This window comes from Polyodon spathula, chromosome 34 (genome assembly GCF_017654505.1).
Source record: "Polyodon spathula isolate WHYD16114869_AA chromosome 34, ASM1765450v1, whole genome shotgun sequence".
Classification (NCBI taxonomy): Eukaryota; Metazoa; Chordata; class Actinopteri; order Acipenseriformes; family Polyodontidae; genus Polyodon; species Polyodon spathula.
In genome coordinates, this window is record NC_054567.1 from 749668 (window position 1) to 774667 (window position 25000).

The window sequence follows — 25000 nt, forward strand, 5'->3', positions numbered from 1 at the left end:
TGGTCTTTCCCAGCACGGTGTACAATATGGTACATGATCAGCTGCAATGCCAGATACTACCGTGTTATCCAAGCATTGCTGTCCTTCATTGTGCTTGACCACGTGAGTGGGGCGTGGTCTTTGACCAGATCAAATGAGTGTCCCAGCATGTAGTATCGTAAAGAGTGAGTAGCCCATTTAATGGCTAAACACTAGTTACGTTCCCGAGGTAACATTTTTTTGACTTAGGTACAATATCGGGTGTTCTACTCCAGCTGCTTTTTGGTACAAGACTGCATCCTTCGGTGTGGAGGATGAATCTCTTGGTGAAATCCGGTGTGATAAGAGTGGGGGCCTGGCAACGCCTACGCTTAATTGTATCAAACGCCCCCTGACACTCATCTGACCGTTTCATTAAATTTGGAACACTCTTTTTGGTGAGGTCGACTAACGGGTTAACCACTGTGGCGTACTCAGGATGAAGCGGCGGTAATAACCGGCTAAGCCCAGTAATGATCTCACCTGAGTTTTGGTTTTGGCGATCGCTGCATCAACCAAAGCCTGAATTTTGGTGACCACAGGTCTCTCCCTTCCATTCCCCATTAAAAATCCCAAATATTGAGTCTCTGTTTTGGCAAACGCACATTTCCTCAAGTTAGCTGTCAGCCGGGCTACCCTTGAGACTGAAGGACGGCTGTAACCCTAGCCAAATACTCTCGCCAGGTGGAACTGTAAATCACCACGTCATCAATATATGCTGCTGCTTATTCATGATGTGGGCGTAAAACCTGGTCCATCAGTCTCTGAAAGGCAGCAGGCGCACCATTTAGCCCAAATGGCATGGTTTTAAAGTGGAACAGTCCTTCTGGTGTTGAAAATGCGGTTTTCTCTCTGGAGCTGCAGGTTAAAGGGATTTGCCAGTAACCCTTCGTCAGGTCCACAGTGGAAATAAACCTCGCTTTTCCCAGTCTGTCTAAAAGTTCGTCGACCCGAGGCATGGGATATGCATCAAACTTAGTAATAGTGTTCACCTTTCTGAAATCCACGCAGAAGCGGTTGGTGCCATCTTTCTTGGCCACTATGACAATCAGACTGCACCACTCGCTCCTGAAAGGCTCAATCACCCCAAGCTTGAGCATGTCCCATACCTCTTTGCAAACACCACTTCGTCGATTTTCCGGGATCCAGTACGGTCTCTCTCACACTGCGGCACCTGGTGGAGAGATAATGTCATATTCAACTAAGTTTGTTCTGCCGGGCACATTAGAAAAAACATCGCTGAACTCCTCAATAAGCTTACGCAGCTCTCTTTGCTGATGCGGAACCAATTGTTCCCCCATAGAAATCGCTCTTGTGCTCGGGGTCTCCGGACAGGGACCTAAATCATCCTCCATATTGCCTGGGGCTATAAATAAAACCTCCCTTGCCTGCCAGGGCTTTAACAAATTAACATGGTAAATTTCACGTTCATTTCGGCGATCGGTTCATAATTTACTTTCCCTATAGCCCGAATCACCTCATACGGCTCCTGCCATTTAGCACACAGTTTTGATTCGGATGAGGGAAATAGCAGCATTACCTTGTCCCCTGGTCGAAAGGTTCGAATCCGTGCATTTTTGTTGTAATGCTGCTGCTGTCGGTGCTGAGCTGATCTGAAGTTGTCTTGGGCCAATCGACCGACCAAATCCAGGTGATCTCGTATTAGGAGCACATACTTCACTACATTTTTGGACGAGCCTTTGTGCTCCTCCCACCCCTCTCTCAGCAGGTCGAGAATGCCGCGAGGCTGCTGGACGGACAGGAGCTCAAAGGTGGAGAACCCCGTGGAACTCTGTGGCACCTCTCTCACCGAAAAAGGAGGTAGGGAAGAAGCGATGCCCAATGTTTTTGCTCTTGTGTTATGAATTGCCTCCGCATCGACTTTAGGGTCTGATTAAAGCGTTCCACCAGACCGTCCAATTGTGGATGATAAATGGACCTACTGATGGGACGTATTTTCAATATTTTATACTCCTGCTGTAACGTATTGGACAAAAAATTGGTTCCGTGATCGGTCAAAATCTCCTTGGGGATCCCTACTCTCGCCATAATCTGCACTAACTTGGTGGCTAATGCAGCGGCACTAGTGGACCTCAATGGAACTGCCTCTGGGTATCACGTTGCATAATCCACCACTACTAATATATGCATATACCCAGAGTCAAAAGGTAGCAAAGGGCCCATTATGTTCATTGCAATGCGTTCAAAAGGAGTGGAAATAATGGGCAGTGGGAACAAAGGGAAGGGGCGCACTCGACCCGGCGCTACTCGCTGGCAGTCTGGCCATGTGGCTACATATCTCGACACATCAGTATGAAGACTGAGCCAATAAAATCGAGCCAATATCTGTTCCCTTGTCTTCTCGGCTCCGAGGTGCCCCGCAACAGGGATATCATGTGCCAGCTTCATGACCTCGGTCCGACAAGACGGGGGAACCATCAATTGTGTTACAGGCTGTCCTGTGCCCGTGGCTAGGTTTACCCTATACAGTAATTTCCCCTTAATACTGAAATGTGGATATACTAGCGCCCCAGCGCCATCAACATCCTTACCTTCAATGGACCGGACCAAGCGTGCACTGGTGACGATCGTTATGTTGTCCCCACACTATGTCCACGCTTGAGTACCACAGGTCCAGTACATTGACAGGGGCTGGAATAGCCTCTGCCCTAGTTGGCCCAGTAACCTCGCTCTCTCAGTCACACTGCGTTCCCTCTCCCTTTGACTGGCGTTTGTTACCATTGCATCACTCTCCCACCAGACCCCAGCCTTGTCTCAAAGACGCTCCCTCCCATTTCGCGGTCCGTCTCTCCTTATTTGTTTTTCTAGGACGGAAAAGAGGGGAAAACGTTTCAGGGTGAAAAGGAAACACATCACCAATTCGTTCCCCTTTTTCTGCCACGTTTATGTGTGTGGCTGAGACTGCCATTATTTGCATTAATTGTTTAAAGTTTGGCCAGTCTCGGCCCAGAATAACTGGGTGAGGCAACCTTTCCGATACCCTGACTACAAGGTGACGTTTTATCGGTCCTACCGATAAGTATACTTTTAGTGTGGGGTATGCCGCCGTGTCTACATGGATACAAGAGATGGCCACCTGACCTTGTGGCCACCACAACACACCGCCCAAGAGAGCTATCCAAATCAAGGTTTGCTCACATCCTGTGTCCACTAACGCGTGGGTTTTCACCTTTCCCAAGACAACGCCAATCAGAGAGGGCCCCTCCCGACCATTTTCCCTGTGCTTACCAGTTTCAGATGCCCAAATGCACGCCACCACGTCACACTCCATGGCAGCAGGGCAGGACCTGGCCCGGTGTCCCGGCTGGTTGCATCTAAAACAGAGAGAGGGGACAGAGGGCGCATAGGTTAAATATAGGTCCTGCTGCTGGTAGGGCAACGGGGCAGGGGCAACACTTCTACCCCAGCTGGGGGCCAACCTCGGTGTCCATGAGGGGGAGGCAAGGGGGCCCAACGGGGTCGGCGGTCTGGGAGGTCTTGGTCCCGGGAATGAGGGTGATGGTGGTGTTGGAGGAAAGGGAGGGCGAGGTTGGTGACTGCGAAGGGCAGGGACTGACAGGATCCCGACACGGGTCGACGTCAAAGAGTCCTCGAAGTCTTCGGCCAATTTTACCGCCTCCTCCAAGGTGTCGGGGTTGTGGTGCCGTATCCATGCCTGGGTTTTGGCGCCGACCATATGGCAGAATTGTTCCACCACAATGGCTTCCCCCATTTGTTGAGCGGTCTTCTTCTCAGGGGTCAGCCAATGGACAACCGCACAACCGCTCTGCGACCACCCTGGGGCGTGTCTCCGGGGCTCTGCTGTATTCGCGGAACCGCATCCGGTGGGTCTCTGTGGTGATGTTGAGGCGGCAGAGAATAGCCTGCTTGACCAGGTCATAATCGGTGGTGTACTGGTCGCTCAGGGATTGGTAGGCTGCCTGAGCCTCCCTGATCAGGCAGGGTCCCACCTGCCTTGCCCATAACTCCCGCAGCCATCCCACCGTGGTCGCTAGCCACTCGAACGCCACCAAATATGCCTCTGGGTCAAATAAATAAATAATAAATTAAATAATAAATCCCCGGCTATACACAACAATGTGTAAAGCGTGGGGATAACAAAAACTGGGCACAGTCCCGAACAAAAACACAAGACGCGGTCACCAGTCTTGGGTGTGTGCAGACGTGCAGGTGCTCGGTGCAGACGTAGGTTTGTGTGGAGCGTAGTGGTGCTCCAGATCGTGCTGACCCTGGCGACAGCTCCGGAGGTGTGCTTTACTGTCTAATGGTGAATACAAAAACAGACAGTTACACAGACAGACACAATAATACAAAACATGAACACAATCCACTCTGCGAACTCCTCTCTCAGCCCTTCTCTCTCCAAGCGTTTAACCCAAATGAAGGAAAAGATCAGTGTTACTCTGGCTCCTATATGTAATCCCGCATGAGATCTAGGTAAACGGTTGCAGCTGCCTTATTACTTGCAGCTGCCCCTCGTTTACCTTTCAAGTCAATACGGTCTTACAACAGAGTCTCACTTCTTTCCAGGCTGACCCACTTCCTGGTCCCGGAAACGAACTGTCAGGCCAGCCATTCCAGATACTTCTCCTCTCATTCTTTAGCGCCCTCACAGGTCGGGAGGAAGATTTATCACCAGAACTCATATTTCTGTCACAGGGAGTGTGAGACGTGTGAGTAAAAATGGATTTTCCAGACAGTAATTTACGTGTAAAAACTAAAATTTTATTTACTATTACACAGAAAAAAGAAAAATAATAAAGAAGGATGTGAGGGAGGGAGTGCTGGAGTAATCAAAAATAAAGGAACGGAAGCCTCTTAGTCCTCTTCACGTTCTGCTTAAATCCAAAAATAAAACAAAAAGGAATAAAAACAGAAAAGAGCCAAGTTAGTAAAGCCTCCGTTCGTGACACAGTCCAAACTCCCACGTACTTCCCTCCAGCCTTTTTTCCCCCGCCTCTATTCCTTAGGACCAACCCCGAACACAGTAGCACGTTCCCTTTAGTATGCAAACCCCGCCCCGGTAGTCAGTGGATCACCAATCCCAAACTGACAGGTATCCTTAATTTCACTTGACTCCAGTGGCTGGAATTTACATACTCGTACTTCCGCCCCTCACCAAGGTGCCACCCCTCAAAAAGATGACTTTTGTCATGGTCACAAGACCTTGGTAAGGGAAGTCCCGAGTTGGTTTGATGCCTTCTACTGTTGGGAGGCTGAATTGCAGACCGAAACCCCTTTGACTCATCACAGGGAGACACTGAAATTTAAGGAGGATTCTATGAAAAAGACCTAGGAGTTTAAGTTGACTCAAATGTCTTCATCTATACAATGTGTGGAAGCTATAAAAAAGGCCAAAAAGATGCTCGGATCTACTTTGAAAAGTGTTCAATTTAAATCTAGGTAAGTAATGTTAAAACTTTACAATGCATTAGTAAGAACTCACAGAAGAGCTAGAATATTGTGTTCAGTTCTGGTCACCTCGTTACAAAAAGGATATTGAAAAATGTATAGTGTTTTGCAAAGAAGAGCAACCAGAATTGATTCAATTTTAAAAGGCTATCATTGCAGACAGGCTAAAAAGGAATCTATCAGTCTTGAACAAAGAAAACTACGCGGCATTGTGATGTCAAGTGATTCAAAATCCATCTTGGTATGACAATTTCGACCCAGACGCTATTTTGTTAGTGAAAAAAGAAACAAACTCATCTTGGGTTGCAATTTGAAGATGACGCTATTATTGTTAGTGTTTTCAGAAGGAGAAAATAGGAGGCAATTTGAAGACACAGAGAATTGTGTTAGTGTTTTGTGAAGGAGGAATGTTGTTGAAGCTGACACCCTTGTTATGTTTTGTGAAGAAGGACTCATCTTGGTTTGCAATTTGAAGACGACGCTTCATTGTTAGTGTTTTGTGAAGGAGGACTCATCTTGGTTTGCAATTTGAAGACGACGCTATCATTGTTAGTGTTTTGTGAAGGAGGACTCATCTTGGTTTGCAATTTGAAGACGACGCTATCATTGTTAGTGTTTTGTGAAGGAGGACTCATCTTGGTTTGCAATTTGAAGACGACGCTATCATTGTTAGTGTTTTGTGAAGGAGGACTCATCTTGGTTTGCAATTTGAAGACGACGCTATCATTGTTAGTGTTTTGTGAAGGAGGACTCATCTTGGTTTGCAATTTGAAGACGACGCTATCATTGTTAGTGTTTTGTGAAGGAGGACTCATCTTGGTTTGCAATTTGAAGACGACGCTATCATTGTTAGTGTTTTGTGAAGGAGGACTCATCTTGGTTTGCAATTTGATGACGACGCTATCATTGTTAGTGTTTTGTGAAGGAGGACTCATCTTGGTTTGCAATTTGAAGACGACGCTATCATTGTTAGTGTTTTGTGAAGGAGGACTCATCTTGGTTTGCAATTTGAAGACGACGCTATCATTGTTAGTGTTTTGTGAAGGAGGACTCATCTTGGTTTGCAATTTGAAGACGACGCTATCATTGTTAGTGTTTTGTGAAGGAAGGAGGACTCATCTTGGTTTGCAATTTGAAGACGACGCTATCATTGTTAGTGTTTTGTGAAGGAGGACTCATATTGGTTTGCAATTTATATATACGCTATCATTGTTAGTGTTTTGTGAAGGAGGAGTCATCTTGACTGCAATACAATATCATTTAGTGTTTAAAATGTATAGCATATATGCATTTACTACTACAAACTATCAACCTACCACTAAAACAATTGTTTGCAATGTTACAATGATACTTCTCGCCTCTCCGGGGGATTGCAGGCTACACACATTACACGAGATATCTTGTCTCAGACTCCGCCTATTTTCATTGCAGAATCTTAGACATCATTTGTGAGAATCATGGACTCAAGCAAGGAGGCAATCGCTGTTGTCTGGTCCAGTGGTTAAAGAAAAGGGCTTGTAACCAGGAGGTCCCCGCTATCATTCCCAGTGTTCAGCCACTGACTCACTGTGTGACCCTGAGCAAGTCACTTAACCTCCTTGTTAGTGTCTTGTGGGTGAGACTCATCTTGTAAGTGACTCTGCAGCTGATGCATAATCACACACCTGTTTTGTAACAGATAATATACACAGGGGCGGGCACTTTGTCACAAATACCCCCCCCCCGTGCAAAGCATACATGGCCTCAATGGCCACCTCCCCCCTTAATAGCCCAAAAGTCCTGCACAAAGTCCTTGGCCAGGACCGGAGGCTTCAAGGGGCCCACAGGTCGTAAGGCTGTCCGCAGCAATGCTGACAGCAGGGTGGTATACTCCTGCCAGGGTAGTCCTGGCAGCGGAAAGGCTGCTTGGGGGGTGGTCTCCTGACCTGCCCCCTTCTTCGGAGCCGGCAGCTCCCCTTGGTGGGGCTTTGACCACTGTTCTTCATGCAGGGAAGAACTGCAGTGGGAGCAGGTCTCCTGACCTCCCCCCCAATCTCCGGCAGCGAAACTGCTGCTGGGGTTGGTGGTCTCCAGACCTCCTCCCCCTTCTTCGTGGCTGGCAATTCCCTTTGGTGGGGTTCCGGCTACAGTACTAGACTGCTGTGATGCGGAGCAACAGGCAGCCCCAGGTGTGTGTCCAGTCGTATTGCAGAGAGTCCCAGAGAAGCCCGGTGATGCGGAGCGGCAGGCAAACCCAGGCGTCCTGCGGAGCGGCAGGCAACCCCAGGCGATGCGTGAGCGCTCCAACCCCAGGCGATGCGGAGGCATCCTTGGGCGAAGCGGCGTCAGCGCTAAAGCATCCTTGGGCGAAGCGAGGCAGGCATCCTTGGGCGAAGCGAGGCAGGGAGTCAGGACAAGCTGGGGTGTTGGGGTTTTGGCCAAGCAGGGCGGCCACTGCTTCCGGGCAGTTCTTCCCCGTGCTTCCCTCAGCAGCCTATGCATTTACTGCTGAAATGCTGCAGCATCTAGTTCCATTGCTTCTACTATGCAAGGGGCTGCTGAGGACCTTGCAATGTTACTTACTTCTCGCCTCTGGGGGGGATTGCAGGCTCCACACTCTGCTGGTGAGATATCTGATCGCAGCAGGCGCCTATTCACCCTCATGCTGGTGGGAATCATGGACTCCAGCAGGCAGGCACCCTCTGCTGGTGGACCAGTGGACCCAGCAGGCAGGGCTTGTAACCTGCTGGTGGAGGTGGCGAAGGCCCAGGCAGCCACTGACTCTCTGCTGGTGGAGGTGAGGAAGTCACAGCTCCAGCTCCTGCTGCTCTGCTCCTGCCGGGTGAGGTGGCGGAGGCAGAGGCAGCTCCTGCTGCTCTGCTCCTGCCGGTGGAGGTGGCGGAGGCAGAGGCAGCTCCTGCTGCTCAGCTCCTGCCGATGAGGTGGCGGAGGCATTCAGGCGGGCACTTTGTCACAGGCGGAGGCCACCCCAGCTCCAAAGCATACTCTGCTCCTGCAATGGAGGTGGCGGAGGCCTTAAGCTCCTGCTGCTCTGCTCCTGCCGATGGTGGAGGTGGCGGAGGCAGAGGCAGCTCCTGCTGCTCTGCTCCTGCCTGTGGAGGTGGCGGAGGCAGAGGCAGCTCCTGCTGCTCTGCTCCTGCCGAAAGGCTGTGGCGGAGGCGGAGGCAGCTCCTGCTGCTCTGCTCCTGCCAATGGAGGTAGGAGCGGCGTGTAGTCTTCTGGCGGTGGAGATGGGAGCAGCATGTAGTTTCCCCTTGTTACAGGGGACTGGTGCGGCTCTCCCTCACTTGCAGGGGACTGGTGCGGCTCTTCCTCCCTTGCAGGAGACAGCGGTGGAACCTCTCCCTCTGGTGCTGGAGACGAAACCAGCAGGCATTCGTCCTCTGCTGGTGGAGATGGGAACTGCATGTAGTCTCCCTTCAGCCCATTGAGGATGCAGGTAGGCGTGGCTCCTCCCATGTGGAATGCAACCTGCTGGGGCAGTCCCATATCGGCAGTCAAGTAGTTAATCACCATGGCTGCCGGGTTCACGAAGGGCACTGGGTAGAAGTGTTGTTCCCAGCGTTCCCAACGTTCCCCATCTCTGGCCCACAGCAGGTCAACAACCAGTGGGAGGTCCTCCCCGCTCCACTCCGGGCCCGACACCCAGTCCAGCATCTCCTCAGATGATGGGAAAGGCTCTAGTTCCTCCTCCTCCTCCTGCAGTTGTTGCTGTCGCTTTCCTCTCCTGCTTTTCCCCATTTCTTTCTTTATTTTTTTGTAATTCAAAAACACTTTTTTTTTTTTTTCCCCCACACAGAAAAAAAATATATTTATTTTTTTCCCAAAAAACTACAGTCCTTGCTCTGGTCTTCGTCTAGGAGACGCTGTTAATCCCACTTAGAACACCACGTGTCACAAAGATGGCCGCAGTAGGTGACGACAGACCAGAAACAGGAACTGACTCTGAACACAGGCTTTGAAATGGTGAAGGCGCTGATGCGCAGTTTAATAGTGAAACAGACAGAAAATAAAAGGTTTGTAACAAAAAACAGCACACGGCACATGAGGCCAAAATAAACAGATAAACAAAACGAATAGACACTGACAAAACACAGAGTGGACGAACGCTACACAAAACAATTGAGATTTATATTTACGCTTATCTCTCTCTCTCTCCCTCTTCCCCGTTCTCCACTCCCGAACACACAACCCCGCGTATTTGAAAACATGCTGCTTTTATGCAGCTGTACCGAGACTCGACTGGTAATCAATCATTCAGTTGGAGTCTCGGTACAACTGCACGTGAATTAATAAAGTGCAATTCCCCGTGCTCACATATTATTACATTTTACTTGCACGTGAAGTGCTGTGCAATCCTCGTGCCTAAATACACATATACATTTTAAACACTTGTGTTACACAGACCCGTTTATATCCCGTGTACCAATGTCTATACACCAACATTTAAACACACCACACACAACACATAACAGATAATATACACAGGGGCAGGCACTTTGTCACACTGCCCCAAACCTTTTGCTAGCTCCCCAGGACCTGCTAGCTGCCCCAAACCTTTTGCTAGCTCCCCAGGACCCGCTAGCTGTCCCAGACCTTTGATGCTGCACCCTACCCTTTGATAGCTCCCCGGACCCGCTAGCTCCCCTGGACCTGCTAGCTGCCCCAGACCTTTGATGCTGCTCCAATCTTTTGCTATCCCCCTGGACCTCTGCTAGCTGCCCCAAACCTTTTGCTAGCTCCCCCAGACCCGCCCCAAGCCCGCTAGCCGCCCCAAGGTTGGGAGCCCTGACCTCGGAGAAGGCTGCTCTGAATACTTTTCAGGTTAGTTAACCGATACTCTTAAAATATCTATTCAGGTATTGTGACCCCTTGTTTCAGTATGTAATAGTTCTTTGGTGAATTGTTGTTTTAAACCTTAGTTCTCATTGTAATGCTTTTAATGTGACATTTAATTGTGTAACTGTTTTGTGTGATTTTCAAACTTATTTTATTGCATGCTTAAGAAAGATTCTCTGTATTGAATCATTTGCTCATGTTGAACAAACACGATTCATGAACTTTGAACAGTCTGGAATGTGGTCTATTTTCGGCTTGTTGTAACGTGTAAATCCGCCATAGAGAGCGATATTAAAAACGGTTTTGTACATTACAATAGTACCAACAGCTCTAATTGGAGGTCCCACCGAGATCTTGACTATCGAAGGTATCTCTTTATCCCCTACAGTTCTTAGAGGTCAATCTATTGCTCTTAAGAAAATGTTAACTGCCCACAAAGTACCCACAGCTATTTTTCAAAAATGTAATAAGAAAAACAATTACATCCCAAAAGTAGACAAATCTAAATCTAAAACAAAATTGCCAAAATGGTTTAATAGATCAGTTAAAAAAAATATTCAGCAAAAAAGGCACTTTACAAAGTGTTTAAAAGGGACCAAAAACAAAGTACACAGAAAGAGTACTTAGAACTGCAAACACAAGTCAAAAAGGAAGTAAAAAGACCAAGAGAGATAGAAATCAATATTGCTAAGGGGGCTAAAACCATTTCCAAAATGCTTTTCCAATATTATAACAGCAAGACAACATTGCAAGAGGAGGTTAAATGTCTAAGAGACACAAATGGCAAAATCATAGATGAAGAAAAAAATAGTAAATATATTAAACGATTACTTTTCACAGGTTTTTAAAAAGGAGGACACGGACAACATGCCCCACATGTCGACCTCTTCCTATCCAATTTTAAATAACTTTAGCATAACAGAGGCAGAAGTGTTAAAGGGACTAGGAGCTCTTAAACAAATCCCCTGGGCCAGATGAGATCCTCCCAATAGTACTCAAAGAAATGAAAGAAGTTATTTACAAACTGCTAACCAAGATCATGCAACAGTCTCTTGACACAGGGGTTGTACCCACAGACTGGAAAATAGAAAATGCAATACCGATCCTCAAAAAGGGAGACAAAACCGAACCAGGTAACTACAGACCAATAAGCCTGACTTCTATTATATGTAAACTTATGGAAACTATAATAAGATCCAAAATGGAAAATTACCTATATGGTAACAATATCCTGGGAGCCAGTCAGCATGGTTTTAGGAAAGGGAAATCGTGTCTAACTAACCTACTTGACTTTTTTGAGGACTGTGACAGGATGAACGTGTGGTGTAAGGCAACAGACTCCAGTCCAGTTTTCCAATTTATTAGCAGGAGCACATGCTGCACTACATTTTTCGAGGAGCTTTTATGTTCTTCAACAGGTCGAGGATGCCCCGTGGCTGCCGGCCATATAACAACTCAAAGGGGGAAAATCCCGTTGAGCTCTGATGCACCTCCCTCACAGCGAAGAGTAAGTAAAAGAGTAGCCCAATGTTTCTGCTCCTGACTCACAAACCATCTCAACGTTTGCTTCAATGTTTGGTTAAAACGTTCCACCAAACCGTCCTGATGGGATGTATCTTTAGAATTTTGTACACCTGCTGTTGCATTTTTGATAAGAAGTTCGTTCCATGATTAGTTAATATTTCTTTGGGAATCCCTACTCTAGCAATAATCTGACTTAACTCTTTCGCAATTGCAGTGGCACTAGTGGACCACAAAGGAACTGCTTCCGGGTACCGCATTGCATAATCCACCATCACTAATATGTGCGTGTACCTGGAATCAGAAGGCAGCACCGGCCCAACTATGTCCATTGAAATGCGTTCGAAGGGAGTGGAGATAATAGGCAGTGGGACCACAGGGGCGGGGCGCACTCGATCCGGTTCTACTCTCTGTCATTCTGGGCAGGTAGCTACATATTTCGCCACCTCGATGTAGATTCCTACCCAATAAAATCGAGCCAGTATTCGGTCCCTCGTCTTCTCAACACCAAGGTGTCCTGAAAAGGGAACGTCATGCGCCAGCCTCATGACCTCGGGTAGACAGGACGGGGGAACCATCAACTGTTTGACAGGCTGTCCTGTGCCCGGGGCTAGATTTACCCCATATAGTAAGTGCCCCTCTACAACAAAGTGGGGATATATCAGCTTCCCGATGCTGTCAACATCCTTACCCTCAATAGACCGAACTGTTCCCAAGCGTGCACCAGTGTGGGGTCGTTGTTCTGCTCCCACATTAGGTCCGCGCTTGAGGCCCACACGTCCGGGATATTGACAGGGGCTGGAGCAGTCTCCACCCTCAAGGGTCCAATAACCTCGCCTGCCCGGTCACACTGTGTTCCCACTCCCTTCGATTGTCGTTTGGGACCATCAGACCCTTCCCCCGCCAGGCCCCAACCGTGTCTGATCAAGGCACCTTCCCACTTTTCCCTCTGTCTCTCCTTGTGTGTTTTCCTAGGACGAAAAAGTGGAGAAAACAGTTCTGCATGGAAAGGAAAAATGGTGCCAATTACTTCCTTTCCTCGGGGGTCTGCCGTGTCTACACGTGTGGTCGAGGCTGCCGATATTTTTACCAAATCCTTATATTGTGGCCAGTCTCAACCCAGAATAATTGGGTGTGGTAATTATTCGGCCACCCCTACTATCCGGTGGCGCTTTATCGGGCCTACCGATAAATATACTTTCAGGGTGGGGTATGTTGCCGTGTCTCCATGGATACAGGAGATCGCCACCTGTCCTTGTGGCTGCCACAACACACCGCCGAGGAGAGCTGTCCGAATCAATGTTTGCTCACACCCTGTGTCCACTAACGTGTGGGTCTTCACATTCCCCAGCATAACATCAACCAAACACGGGCCCTCCCGACCATTTCCCCATTTCCTACCTGTCTCCGATGCCAGGTGGCACGCAGCCACGTTGCACTCCATAGCTGCCGGGCAGTACTTGGCGATGTGTCCCGGCTGCTGGCACCTAAAACAGACTGGTGGGGCAGAGGGCAGGGGCGGTATATATTTGTCCCGCTGTTGGTATGACAGCGGGGCGGGGGAAACCATTCTACCCCGGGTGGGGGCCAACCTCTGCCGCCATGGTAAGGAGGCTGGATGGCCCGACGGGGTCGGTGAACTGGCAGGTCTTGGTCCGGGGGATGTTTTGATGGTGGTCCCTGGTGGAGGGCATTCAGCAGGGTGGATTGGGCGGACATGAGGGCGTCCTCAAAATGTTCAGCCAACGCCACGGCCTGGTCCAGGGTAGCAGGGTTGTGCTGGCGAATCCAGGCCTGCGTTTCAGTCCCGACCACATGGCAGAACTGCTCCATAACAATGGCCTCCCCCATGTGAACCCCGGTTTTCTGGGTAGGGTTCAGCCATTGTGCCATGTGGTTGCATAACCGCTGGGCCACCACCCTGGGCCGGGTGTTCGGTGGCCGCCGGAACTCTCGGAACCTGACACGGTGAGTCTCCCCCATGATGTTAAGAAGGCGGAGGATAGCCTGTTTCACCAGGTCATACTGAGCAGCGTCGTCGTCCGTCATGGCCCGGTATGCTGCTTGCGTTTCCCCAATTAAGCAGGGGCCAAGTTGGCTCGCCCAGTATTCCCGGGGCCATGCTGCAGTGGTGGCCAGTTGCTCAAAGGCCACAAGGTAGGCTTCCGGGTCATCCTCCGTCGTCATTTTCTGGGCCCGGGCCTTCGGGGCCACCATCACCGGGCCTGCTGCCAACGTCATCCCCATCCCGACCCTCTCGATGAAAGCTGTGTATAGCTCCTCCCTCCTCCATTCCTCGGCCTCCCTTCGGCTGTCCAAGGCCTCCAGGACCGCTGCCAAAGTAGCTGGATCCATCCCATCTGACACCACGTGTGACAGGATGAACGTGTGGTGTAAGACAACAGACTCCAGTCCAGTTTTTCAATTTATGCGCTTGGTTTTATTTCCTAAAACAGGTCACCAAGCACACACTTAAACAAATAGTAAAGGGGGAAAATCCCACTGAGCTAATAATAAACAATAATAATAAACAATAAAGTCGCCGGGATACACAACGACGGGGGGGGGTGCAGTCCCAAATAATAAACAGCAAAAACAATCCGTCGTCCTTCCATGAGTCCGGTAACGGGAAAACTCGGGGGGGAAATAAATCCAGCAGTTCCGGATTATTGCTCCTCCGAAGCACTCCCGGAGTGTCCCGATAGTTCTCTGTAAAATACAAAAAGGAGAAGGGATTAACAGATCAGCCCGCAACACATACAACCTGTCTTTCAATGCCCTTTCTCTGTTTCTCTGTTTCTGTTTCTCTTTCTCTCTCTCTCTCTCTCTCTCTCTCTCTCTCTCTCTCTCCCCATTGGTCAGCGAGGGCAACCACCGTCAACCAATACGCGATTGCCACCGCTTCCCGACCGGGTCGATGACGTTGCGCACCGCGGCTCCGTCCCCTTTCCAGGTGGTCGACTTTGTGACGATAGGTAAATGTGTCGGTTTGTCTAGCTATATTTTACTTGCTGCCTTTTAAGAAAAAAAAATAAAAAAATAATAATTACGTAACGTTGGGATTGCAGGACAGGGATATAAAGCTAGCACTGTTGCATGACGGGAGGAAGTTGTGCGCGAGGTGTGTTGCGGGAGATATGAGCTGAGCAAGAGAGATTGAGAAAGCAGTTTTGAAAATACGGTGGCACGTTATTGAAGATAACAAGTTTAGCTGTGCTTTGTTTATTTTTTAAAGCATAGCTTTATGTCAGAAAAGTAAAAAAATTGTAATTTTGGAAAGGATACAACATTGTCTGCTGTGGTTGAAGATACACAAGATGCAGGGAAATCTGTTTCTTGGAAGAAAAAAATAGAGCAAGGTCATCCTGAAAAAATTGCTTTGCGCCAATTGGTTGTACCAGTAACTGTCTCTGGATGGACTGGGAAAGCTATTTTGGATACTGGAGCTACGTATACTCTGATTAATGAAAAACTTTGGAAAGTGCTTAAGCAGCCACATTACATGCTGCAGGCTCAAGATGAAGTGACTTTGTTTTTAGCCAATGGTGAAGAATGTCTACCGTTGGGTCATGTAAACCTTACATATCAAATGCATGGGTTCAGATGGACTTTAGTTTTGTCTGAATCATACTTGGCATATGTCTGTGAAAGTCTGTGAAGTTAAAATTGGCAAAACATCCTTTGTTAAACATAAAATCTGCACAACTAATGAAGCTGCTATTAAACAACGAGCTTATCGTTTGTCTATTGCAAAACAGAAAGTGGTTCAAGAGCGTATCATGGATATGTTGGAGAAGGGTGTAATTGAAGAATCTAGTTCTGCTTGGTCTTCCCCTATTGTCCTTGTGTCAAAGAAAGACGGCTCTCAACGTTTTTGCATGGATTATTGGAAACTAAATGCCAGAACCATTGATGATGCTTATCCTTTGCCAACAATTGGGGAGATTATGGAATCACTTTCTGGAGCGGGAATCTTTATTACTCTGATCCAGACAGTAAAGACAAAACAGCTTTCGTGACTCCTTTTGGATTGTATCATTTTTTAGAGTTATGCCCTTTGGATTAAAAAATGCACCTGCCACCTTCCAAAGGTTAATGGAAAGAGTCTTGGGAGATTTAAGAGGGAAAATGTTTTGTATATCTTGATGATGTTAAGTTTACTGTGCTTTGTTTATTTTTGAAAGCATAGCTGTTGGATGTTTTATAGAATATAGTGAAGGAAGAAATAACTAATTATTCGAGAGAGCTGTGGCTGGAGTGCGTGTGGAAGCTGTGCGAGACGTGTTGCTGCCGAATCTACATCGGGTTTGAGAAAATAAACTTTTCTACTTTATTAGTTAATTAACATTAGTGATTCCTAATCGGGACAATTGTTTTTTCATTGAACCATCTTAACTTTCATGCTGATTTGATTACGGTGGAAAAGGAGAACATACTACCAGCTTAATTGCTTTAAAGCTAATGGAAATTTACTGTGACTCGTTTTTACGCACAGATGTATTTTATTTCTTCTTCTTTCATCTCTCCTGCTGCTTTGGATAAACGTGCTGGAACTCTTACGCAACATTCAATGAATATATTCTGTGCTGCGTTACACGTTATGAAAGTGTAATTTGTTTAATGTATTGCAATGCATTGCAACCTTAGTAGTTATGCTATATAGTTTTATTATTTATATGTGCATAGGTAAGCCATTGACTTTAGTTTTATTGAATATTGCAAGTTAAGAATAGTGTTGGGTAAGACAACAATTAGAAACAATATAGCATAATGAATGGTCTTAAATCATGATGATTGATCACTTGAGATTTTGAAATTGAAATGTTGCTTGTGCTTTTAATTTGGTGGTTTGAGACAATCATTAGATTTGTTTTGTTTAATTGATGGTTAATTAATGTATCATGCTCACTGTTTTAAGAAACGTTATGTGCAATATGTTAGCTACTTGTGTGTAATATAACAAGCTTATTAAGTGTGTAAAAACATATTCATATGTAATTGGTGCAATATAACCGTATGTGCAATATATAATAATGTGCAATATAATTTGTTGGTCTTAGATTAGTTAATTAATAGTGTGACTGGTAGATTGAGGTAATTGACTAGTATTTTCATTTGTTAGATCCCTGGGTCAGTAACCAAGAGGCCTGCTTGTTACTTTGAGTGTAATAAAAAACTTGAGGACTGAATGGTTCATTAGTGCTTCTTCTTTAACTGTTTTTTCCCTCCTCTGTCCTGTTTATATATCTTAATAATTACAGAGTTATTATTCCCTGGGCATATATAGGGTGTAGTGGTGTCACATATAGAAAAGTGAATTACTATATCCTAGTAGCGGTTTGGTGACAATTAAAAATGGTAGATTATGCATTTGCCTGGCACCCCAGATAGCCAACCGTTACAACTTTTAAATGGTAAAATGTAATTTAACACTGCATTACCTACAGCACTCGGTATTCCCAGGTGGTCTCCCATCCAAGTAATAACCAAGCCCAACATTGCTTTGCTTCTGAGATCAAATGAGATCATGTATTTTCAACGTGGTGAGGCTGTAGGTGACTCTTCTTTTACATTCAGGAATTTAATCTTTGGTGGGTAGGGTGTGATTCCTCCATACCATTATACACTGTTGCATATTCATAAATCATTAACCAAAACATTGCTTTGTTCTGAATCAAATGAAATTTCAACACTGTAGGTGATACATTCTACAGCACTCATTATTCCCAGGTAAAATGAAATTTCAACACTGTAGTACCTACAGCACTCAGTATTCCCAGGTGTCACGTCTGCTGCGTTTTGCAGATTTTCACGTACTCTTTTTATTCGGTCTTATTTATTTTCTATTTATTCTGCACACACTCTTAACTCAGGGGAGACGTTAGGAGGACAGAGATGTTATAAACTCCTAGTAGTTTTATGTTCGTGCACTGGACGAGCTGTATGTGTGTCCATATAACCTCTATTTAATCAGAAAGAAAGGCACTCAAGACTCATTCATTTGAAGTTTTACGAATCAGAGCAATGCTCTTTCGCTTTATTAAAATGCTCTTAATATTGGAAAGGTAGGTTGATCAGACCACCAAATTCCAATACACGTGGTCTACAAGCACCCACTTCTATATTTCAGTTTCATTCAATATAACACTCTCTTAAAACCAAATCATAGTTTCAAAACCTTATAGCAATACAACCAATACATGTGAGACATAACAATGTTAGTAATATGCTTACCTCCTCTAAGGAAAAGTAGCGTGAACAAAGGAATCGGAATTGTCTTGTGGAGATCTACAAGTGATGGACCACTTCACCCTGTCAAGCAAAGGTCTTGATTGTGGTGCCTCATTGTAAAAGACATGAGGTTTTATAGGTTTTTGTCTCCATTGGAATACATGGAGAATCTTTATCAAGTCCAATTCTTATCTCTTTGGCACACAACAGCCTAAACATTTAGAGCCTTATGTCAGCAACTTTTCAAGATATGACACCTGATCCACACATCATGATCTCACCAGCTCATCTCTCGACCCCTCCTCTATCTAAAAAGTAAGGTGAATTATTGTCCCCACAGGACCCTTGCTGTTCCTTTATTTTATATGTGCAGACAAAGAGAATAATATTGTTTTGAATGAGTGTTGTTTGAAATATATACAACACTATTAGTTATGATTATATGTATTAATGTCTGAGTATATATTCCCTCATGCCATTCTATTCTTCAAATTAGTTTTCCTTCTCTCTTTACAGGCGTGTGCTTAACAGATATTATAGGGAATTTCCATCTTATGTTTTTCCAATATAGAGTTTCTCTTCATGGATAATCTTATTTGTTTTTTATTTAAGTGTAAGATTGTAATGTCTCTGTCCTATGAGTTTCCTAACAGCACGAACTCAGCTGAACTGCGGACGACCTCCTATTTTTTTTTTTTAGCTGCACAATAAACAATTAAAACCAGTTTGCTAGCTGGGCACTTAGTTTTCCAATTTCCAGCGATAATTAAGGTTTTTTCCAATTTTTCTATGGTGAGAAGACACTCTAAACCTGATGCTGTTTGATAAGAGAACTCCACTCTTCATGCCAACTATCCCTTCACTTTCTGGCACGACTTTAAGACAGGCTCACAGCAAGTTATAAAGTTTTTCCTTCTTAAAACCCATCTTCTATTCCTTTTCTTAAAATTACTTTTTTATATTTCAATCTCATAGTAAGGTTCATTCATCTTCCCCATTCCCCAACTTCTCAATATAGGAAGAGAAGAAGTAAGAGAAACCCCACAGTTGTTTAAATGTGAACTTTTCCTGATGAGAAACAGTTCTATGCATTTTATCATAGCAGGCAGTGTTTAAGCATGTGTGCGCATTTTATGCTATTGTTCATACTACTTCTTAAGGCAAGCATACTATACAAAATCCTACTTCATCCTACTTTACACAGTAAAAAAGTGCTACAGAAACCTGTCTTTTAATTCTGGGAATCAAGCCCATCTTGATAAGAAACTGCTCAAAGACTGGCCACTGCCCAAAAGCTGGCTATGTATTAAATTATACTAGTTTCTTACTACATCATTTTATACCAGTTTCTTAGTGCATTATTTTGTACCTAAAGAACGCATGATTTTCACAATTATTGATGAGAGCAGCATCAAACATTACATTTGATTACACATTTACATAATTTTCCAAACTAAAGATTACACAAACACTACAAAAGATTATAACACATATTATTGCATTAATACATTTCATTTTAAATTCTCCAATCCATGTCCAGGATTTCAGCTCGCTCCCAGCAAGACTCCACTTTGGTCTCGGGTTCAACTCGGGCAGGCTCAGCGAACAAGACAATAGGCTCTCGAATCCATCGTCTTGCATCACAGGTGTGAGTCGCCATGGCCTTGACTTTGTACCTACAAGAAACTTGTACATGCTTAGCAGGGACAGCTTCCTCACATTCTGCTTTTCTCAGATGTGCCCATTTCACTAAGTGACCTTTTCACAACTCATGCATCCAATCCTCTTAATATCTTTTTGGGTTTACATTTAAATGAGAGAAAGAAACTCCTACAGAATCATTGCATTCAAACAAGATTCTACAGTGTTTAGCCAAATGACTGCATGCCGGACATAGTCTGGGCCCAGTCACTGATGACTTGCTTTGGCACATACTACATGCACAATTAACAAGAGGATTATGTTTTAATTTATGTGTCAGGGTTACTTCTGCACCATGTAAAATAGTTCTGGATCTGTACACATTGTTACTATGCATTTATTTCTCCTCACATAGAGACATTTAGAAGGGATGCCATTCATTCTGAATACAGTAGGGGGCCAAAACTCACTGTTAGTCATATTTTCTGGTATCTATTTATTGTTCTGCCTCATATCATCAGTGGGCAAACTCAATACAACTGAATCTGAATCAGTTGATGAACCACGAGCCTTAGCTACTGCGATTCTCCATACAAAAGGATTCAATTGTATACTGACCAGCCTAGCTGATTCAATGTTACTTGCGACACTCCCCTCCAAGTACTAACAAAGCCCAACATTGCTTTGCTTCTGAGATCGGACGAGATCAGGCATATTCAAGGTGGTGTGGCTGTAGGCGACACTTGTTTTACAGTCAGGAATTTTATCTTTTTTGGGTAGAGTGTCATTTCGACCATTGATGTTGCATATTGAAATATTTAAATGGTAAAATGAAATTTCAACACTGTGATACCTACAGCACTCAGTATTCCCAGGTGGTCTCCCATCCAAGTACTAACTAAGCCCAACATTGCTTTGCTTCTGAGATCGGACGAGATCAGGCATATTCAAGGTGGTGTGGCTGTAGGCGACACTTGTTTGACAGTCAGGAATTTTATCTTTTTTGGGTAGAGTGTCATTTCGACCATTGATGTTGCATATTGAAATATTTAAATGGTAAAATGAAATTTCAACACTGTGATACCTACAGCACTCAGTATTCCCAGGTGGTCTCCCATCCAAGTCAACATTGCTTTGCTTCTGAGATCGGACGAGATCAGGCATATTCAAGGTGGTGTGGCTGTAGGCGACACTTGTTTTACAGTCAGGAATTTTATCTTTTTTGGGTAGAGTGTCATTTCGACCATTGATGTTGCATATTGAAATATTTAAATGGTAAAATGAAATTTCAACACTGTGATACCTACAGCACTCAGTATTCCCAGGTGGTCTCCCATCCAAGTCAACATTGCTTTGCTTCTGAGATCGGACGAGATCAGGCATATTCAAGGTGGTGTGGCTGTAGGCGACACTTGTTTGACAGTCAGGAATTTTATCTTTTTTGGGTAGAGTGTCATTTCGACCATTGATGTTGCATATTGAAATATTTAAATGGTAAAATGAAATTTCAACACTGTGATACCTACAGCACTCAGTATTCCCAGGTGGTCTCCCAATATTTAAATGGTAAAATGAAATTTCAACACTGTGATACCTACAGCACTCAGTATTCCCAGGTGGTCTCCCATCCAAGTCAACATTGCTTTGCTTCTGAGATCGGACGAGATCAGGCATATTCAAGGTGGTGTGGCTGTAGGCGACACTTGTTTGACAGTCAGGAATTTTATCTTTTTTGGGTAGAGTGTCATTTCGACCATTGATGTTGCATATTGAAATATTTAAATGGTAAAATGAAATTTCAACACTGTGATACCTACAGCACTCAGTATTCCCAGGTGGTCTCCCATCCAAGTCAACATTGCTTTGCTTCTGAGATCGGACGAGATCAGGCATATTCAAGGTGGTGTGGCTGTAGGCGACACTTGTTTGACAGTCAGGAATTTTATCTTTTTTGGGTAGAGTGTCATTTCGACCATTGATGTTGCATATTGAAATATTTAAATGGTAAAATGAAATTTCAACACTGTGATACCTACAGCACTCAGTATTCCCAGGTGGTCTCCCATCCAAGTCAACATTGCTTTGCTTCTGAGATCGGACGAGATCAGGCATATTCAAGGTGGTGTGGCTGTAGGCGACACTTGTTTGACAGTCAGGAATTTTATCTTTTTTGGGTAGAGTGTCATTTCGACCATTGATGTTGCATATTGAAATATTTAAATGGTAAAATGAAATTTCAACACTGTGATACCTACAGCACTCAGTATTCCCAGGTGGTCTCCCATCCAAGTCAACATTGCTTTGCTTCTGAGATCGGACGAGATCAGGCATATTCAAGGTGGTGTGGTGGCTGTAGGCGACACTTGTTTGACAGTCAGGAATTTTATCTTTTTTGGGTAGAGTGTCATTTCGACCATTGATGTTGCATATTGAAATATTTAAATGGTAAAATGAAATTTCAACACTGTGATACCTACAGCACTCAGTATTCCCAGGTGGTCTCCCATCCAAGTCAACATTGCTTTTTGCTTCTGAGATCGGACGAGATCAGGCATATTCAAGGTGGTGTGGCTGTAGGCGACACTTGTTTGACAGTCAGGAATTTTATCTTTTTTGGGTAGAGTGTCATTTCGACCATTGATGTTGCATATTGAAATATTTAAATGGTAAAATGAAATTTCAACACTGTGATACCTACAGCACTCAGTATTCCCAGGTGGTCTCCCATCCAAGTCAACATTGCTTTGCTTCTGAGATCGGACGAGATCAGGCATATTCAAGGTGGTGTGGCTGTAGGCGACACTTGTTTGACAGTCAGGAATTTTATCTTTTTTGGGTAGAGTGTCATTTCGACCATTGATGTTGCATATTGAAATATTTAAATGGTAAAATGAAATTTCAACACTGTGATACCTACAGCACTCAGTATTCCCAGGTGGTCTCCCATCCAAGTCAACATTGCTTTGCTTCTGAGATCGGACGAGATCAGGCATATTCAAGGTGGTGTGGCTGTAGGCGACACTTGTTTGACAGTCAGGAATTTTATCTTTTTTGGGTAGAGTGTCATTTCGACCATTGATGTTGCATATTGAAATATTTAAATGGTAAAATGAAATTTCAACACTGTGATACCTACAGCACTCAGTATTCCCAGGTGGTCTCCCATCCAAGTACTAACTAAGCCCAACATTGCTTTGCTTCTGAGATCGGACGAGATCAGGCATATTCAAGGTGGTGTGGCTGTAGGCGACACTTGTTTGACAGTCAGGAATTTTATCTTTTTTGGGTAGAGTGTCATTTCGACCATTGATGTTGCATATTGAAATATTTAAATGGTAAAATGAAATTTCAACACTGTGATACCTACAGCACTCAGTATTCCCAGGTGGTCTCCCATCCAAGTCAACATTGCTTTGCTTCTGAGATCGGACGAGATCAGGCATATTCAAGGTGGTGTGGCTGTAGGCGACACTTGTTTGACAGTCAGGAATTTTATCTTTTTTGGGTAGAGTGTCATTTCGACCATTGATGTTGCATATTGAAATATTTAAATGGTAAAATGAAATTTCAACACTGTGATACCTACAGCACTCAGTATTCCCAGGTGGTCTCCCATCCAAGTACTAACTAAGCCCAACATTGCTTTGCTTCTGAGATCGGACGAGATCAGGCATATTCAAGGTGGTGTGGCTGTAGGCGACACTTGTTTGACAGTCAGGAATTTTATCTTTTTTGGGTAGAGTGTCATTTCGACCATTGATGTTGCATATTGAAATATTTAAATGGTAAAATGAAATTTCAACACTGTGATACCTACAGCACTCAGTATTCCCAGGTGGTCTCCCATCCAAGTCAACATTGCTTTGCTTCTGAGATCGGACGAGATCAGGCATATTCAAGGTGGTGTGGCTGTAGGCGACACTTGTTTGACAGTCAGGAATTTTATCTTTTTTGGGTAGAGTGTCATTTCGACCATTGATGTTGCATATTGAAATATTTAAATGGTAAAATGAAATTTCAACACTGTGATACCTACAGCACTCAGTATTCCCAGGTGGTCTCCCATCCAAGTCAACATTGCTTTGCTTCTGAGATCGGACGAGATCAGGCATATTCAAGGTGGTGTGGCTGTAGGCGACACTTGTTTGACAGTCAGGAATTTTATCTTTTTTGGGTAGAGTGTCATTTCGACCATTGATGTTGCATATTGAAATATTTAAATGGTAAAATGAAATTTCAACACTGTGATACCTACAGCACTCAGTATTCCCAGGTGGTCTCCCATCCAAGTCAACATTGCTTTGCTTCTGAGATCGGACGAGATCAGGCATATTCAAGGTGGTGTGGCTGTAGGCGACACTTGTTTGACAGTCAGGAATTTTATCTTTTTTGGGTAGAGTGTCATTTCGACCATTGATGTTGCATATTGAAATATTTAAATGGTAAAATGAAATTTCAACACTGTGATACCTACAGCACTCAGTATTCCCAGGTGGTCTCCCATCCAAGTACTAACTAAGCCCAACATTGCTTTGCTTCTGAGATCGGACGAGATCAGGCATATTCAAGGTGGTGTGGCTGTAGGCGACACTTGTTTGACAGTCAGGAATTTTATCTTTTTTGGGTAGAGTGTCATTTCGACCATTGATGTTGCATATTGAAATATTTAAATGGTAAAATGAAATTTCAACACTGTGATACCTACAGCACTCAGTATTCCCAGGTGGTCTCCCATCCAAGTCAACATTGCTTTGCTTCTGAGATCGGACGAGATCAGGCATATTCAAGGTGGTGTGGCTGTAGGCGACACTTGTTTGACAGTCAGGAATTTTATCTTTTTTGGGTAGAGTGTCATTTCGACCATTGATGTTGCATATTGAAATATTTAAATGGTAAAATGAAATTTCAACACTGTGATACCTACAGCACTCAGTATTCCCAGGTGGTCTCCCATCCAAGTACTAACTAAGCCCAACATTGCTTTGCTTCTGAGATGAGATGAGATCAGGCATATTCAAGGTGGTGTGGCTGTAGGCGACACTTGTTTGACAGTCAGGAATTTTATCTTTTTTGGGTAGAGTGTCATTTCGACCATTGATGTTGCATATTGAAATATTTAAATGGTAAAATGAAATTTCAACACTGTGATACCTACAGCACTCAGTATTCCCAGGTGGTCTCCCATCCAAGTCAACATTGCTTTGCTTCTGAGATCGGACGAGATCAGGCATATTCAAGGTGGTGTGGCTGTAGGCGACACTTGTTTGACAGTCAGGAATTTTATCTTTTTTGGGTAGAGTGTCATTTCGACCATTGA

The 25000-nt window shown here is 44.7% G+C and overlaps 4 non-coding genes and 2 pseudogenes across 4 annotated transcripts; all 6 read right to left on the bottom strand.

Annotated features, from left to right (window-relative positions):
- Positions 1–17249: 17249 nt before the first annotated feature.
- On the bottom strand, positions 17250–17368 carry LOC121303670 (annotated as a pseudogene).
- A 3165-nt stretch (positions 17369–20533) lies between these two features.
- Positions 20534–20652, bottom strand: LOC121303683. The gene has a single exon (XR_005947849.1). It is a non-coding gene; the product is annotated as a 5S ribosomal RNA (ribosomal RNA).
- A 2160-nt stretch (positions 20653–22812) lies between these two features.
- Positions 22813–22931, bottom strand: LOC121303684. The gene has a single exon (XR_005947850.1). It is a non-coding gene; the product is annotated as a 5S ribosomal RNA (ribosomal RNA).
- A 331-nt stretch (positions 22932–23262) lies between these two features.
- On the bottom strand, positions 23263–23381 carry LOC121303646. Its single transcript, XR_005947828.1, has one exon. It is a non-coding gene; the product is annotated as a 5S ribosomal RNA (ribosomal RNA).
- Positions 23382–24150: 769 nt separating this feature from the next.
- LOC121303647 lies at positions 24151–24269 on the bottom strand. The gene has a single exon (XR_005947829.1). It is a non-coding gene; the product is annotated as a 5S ribosomal RNA (ribosomal RNA).
- Positions 24270–24600: 331 nt separating this feature from the next.
- On the bottom strand, positions 24601–24719 carry LOC121303671 (annotated as a pseudogene).
- Positions 24720–25000: the final 281 nt, after the last annotated feature.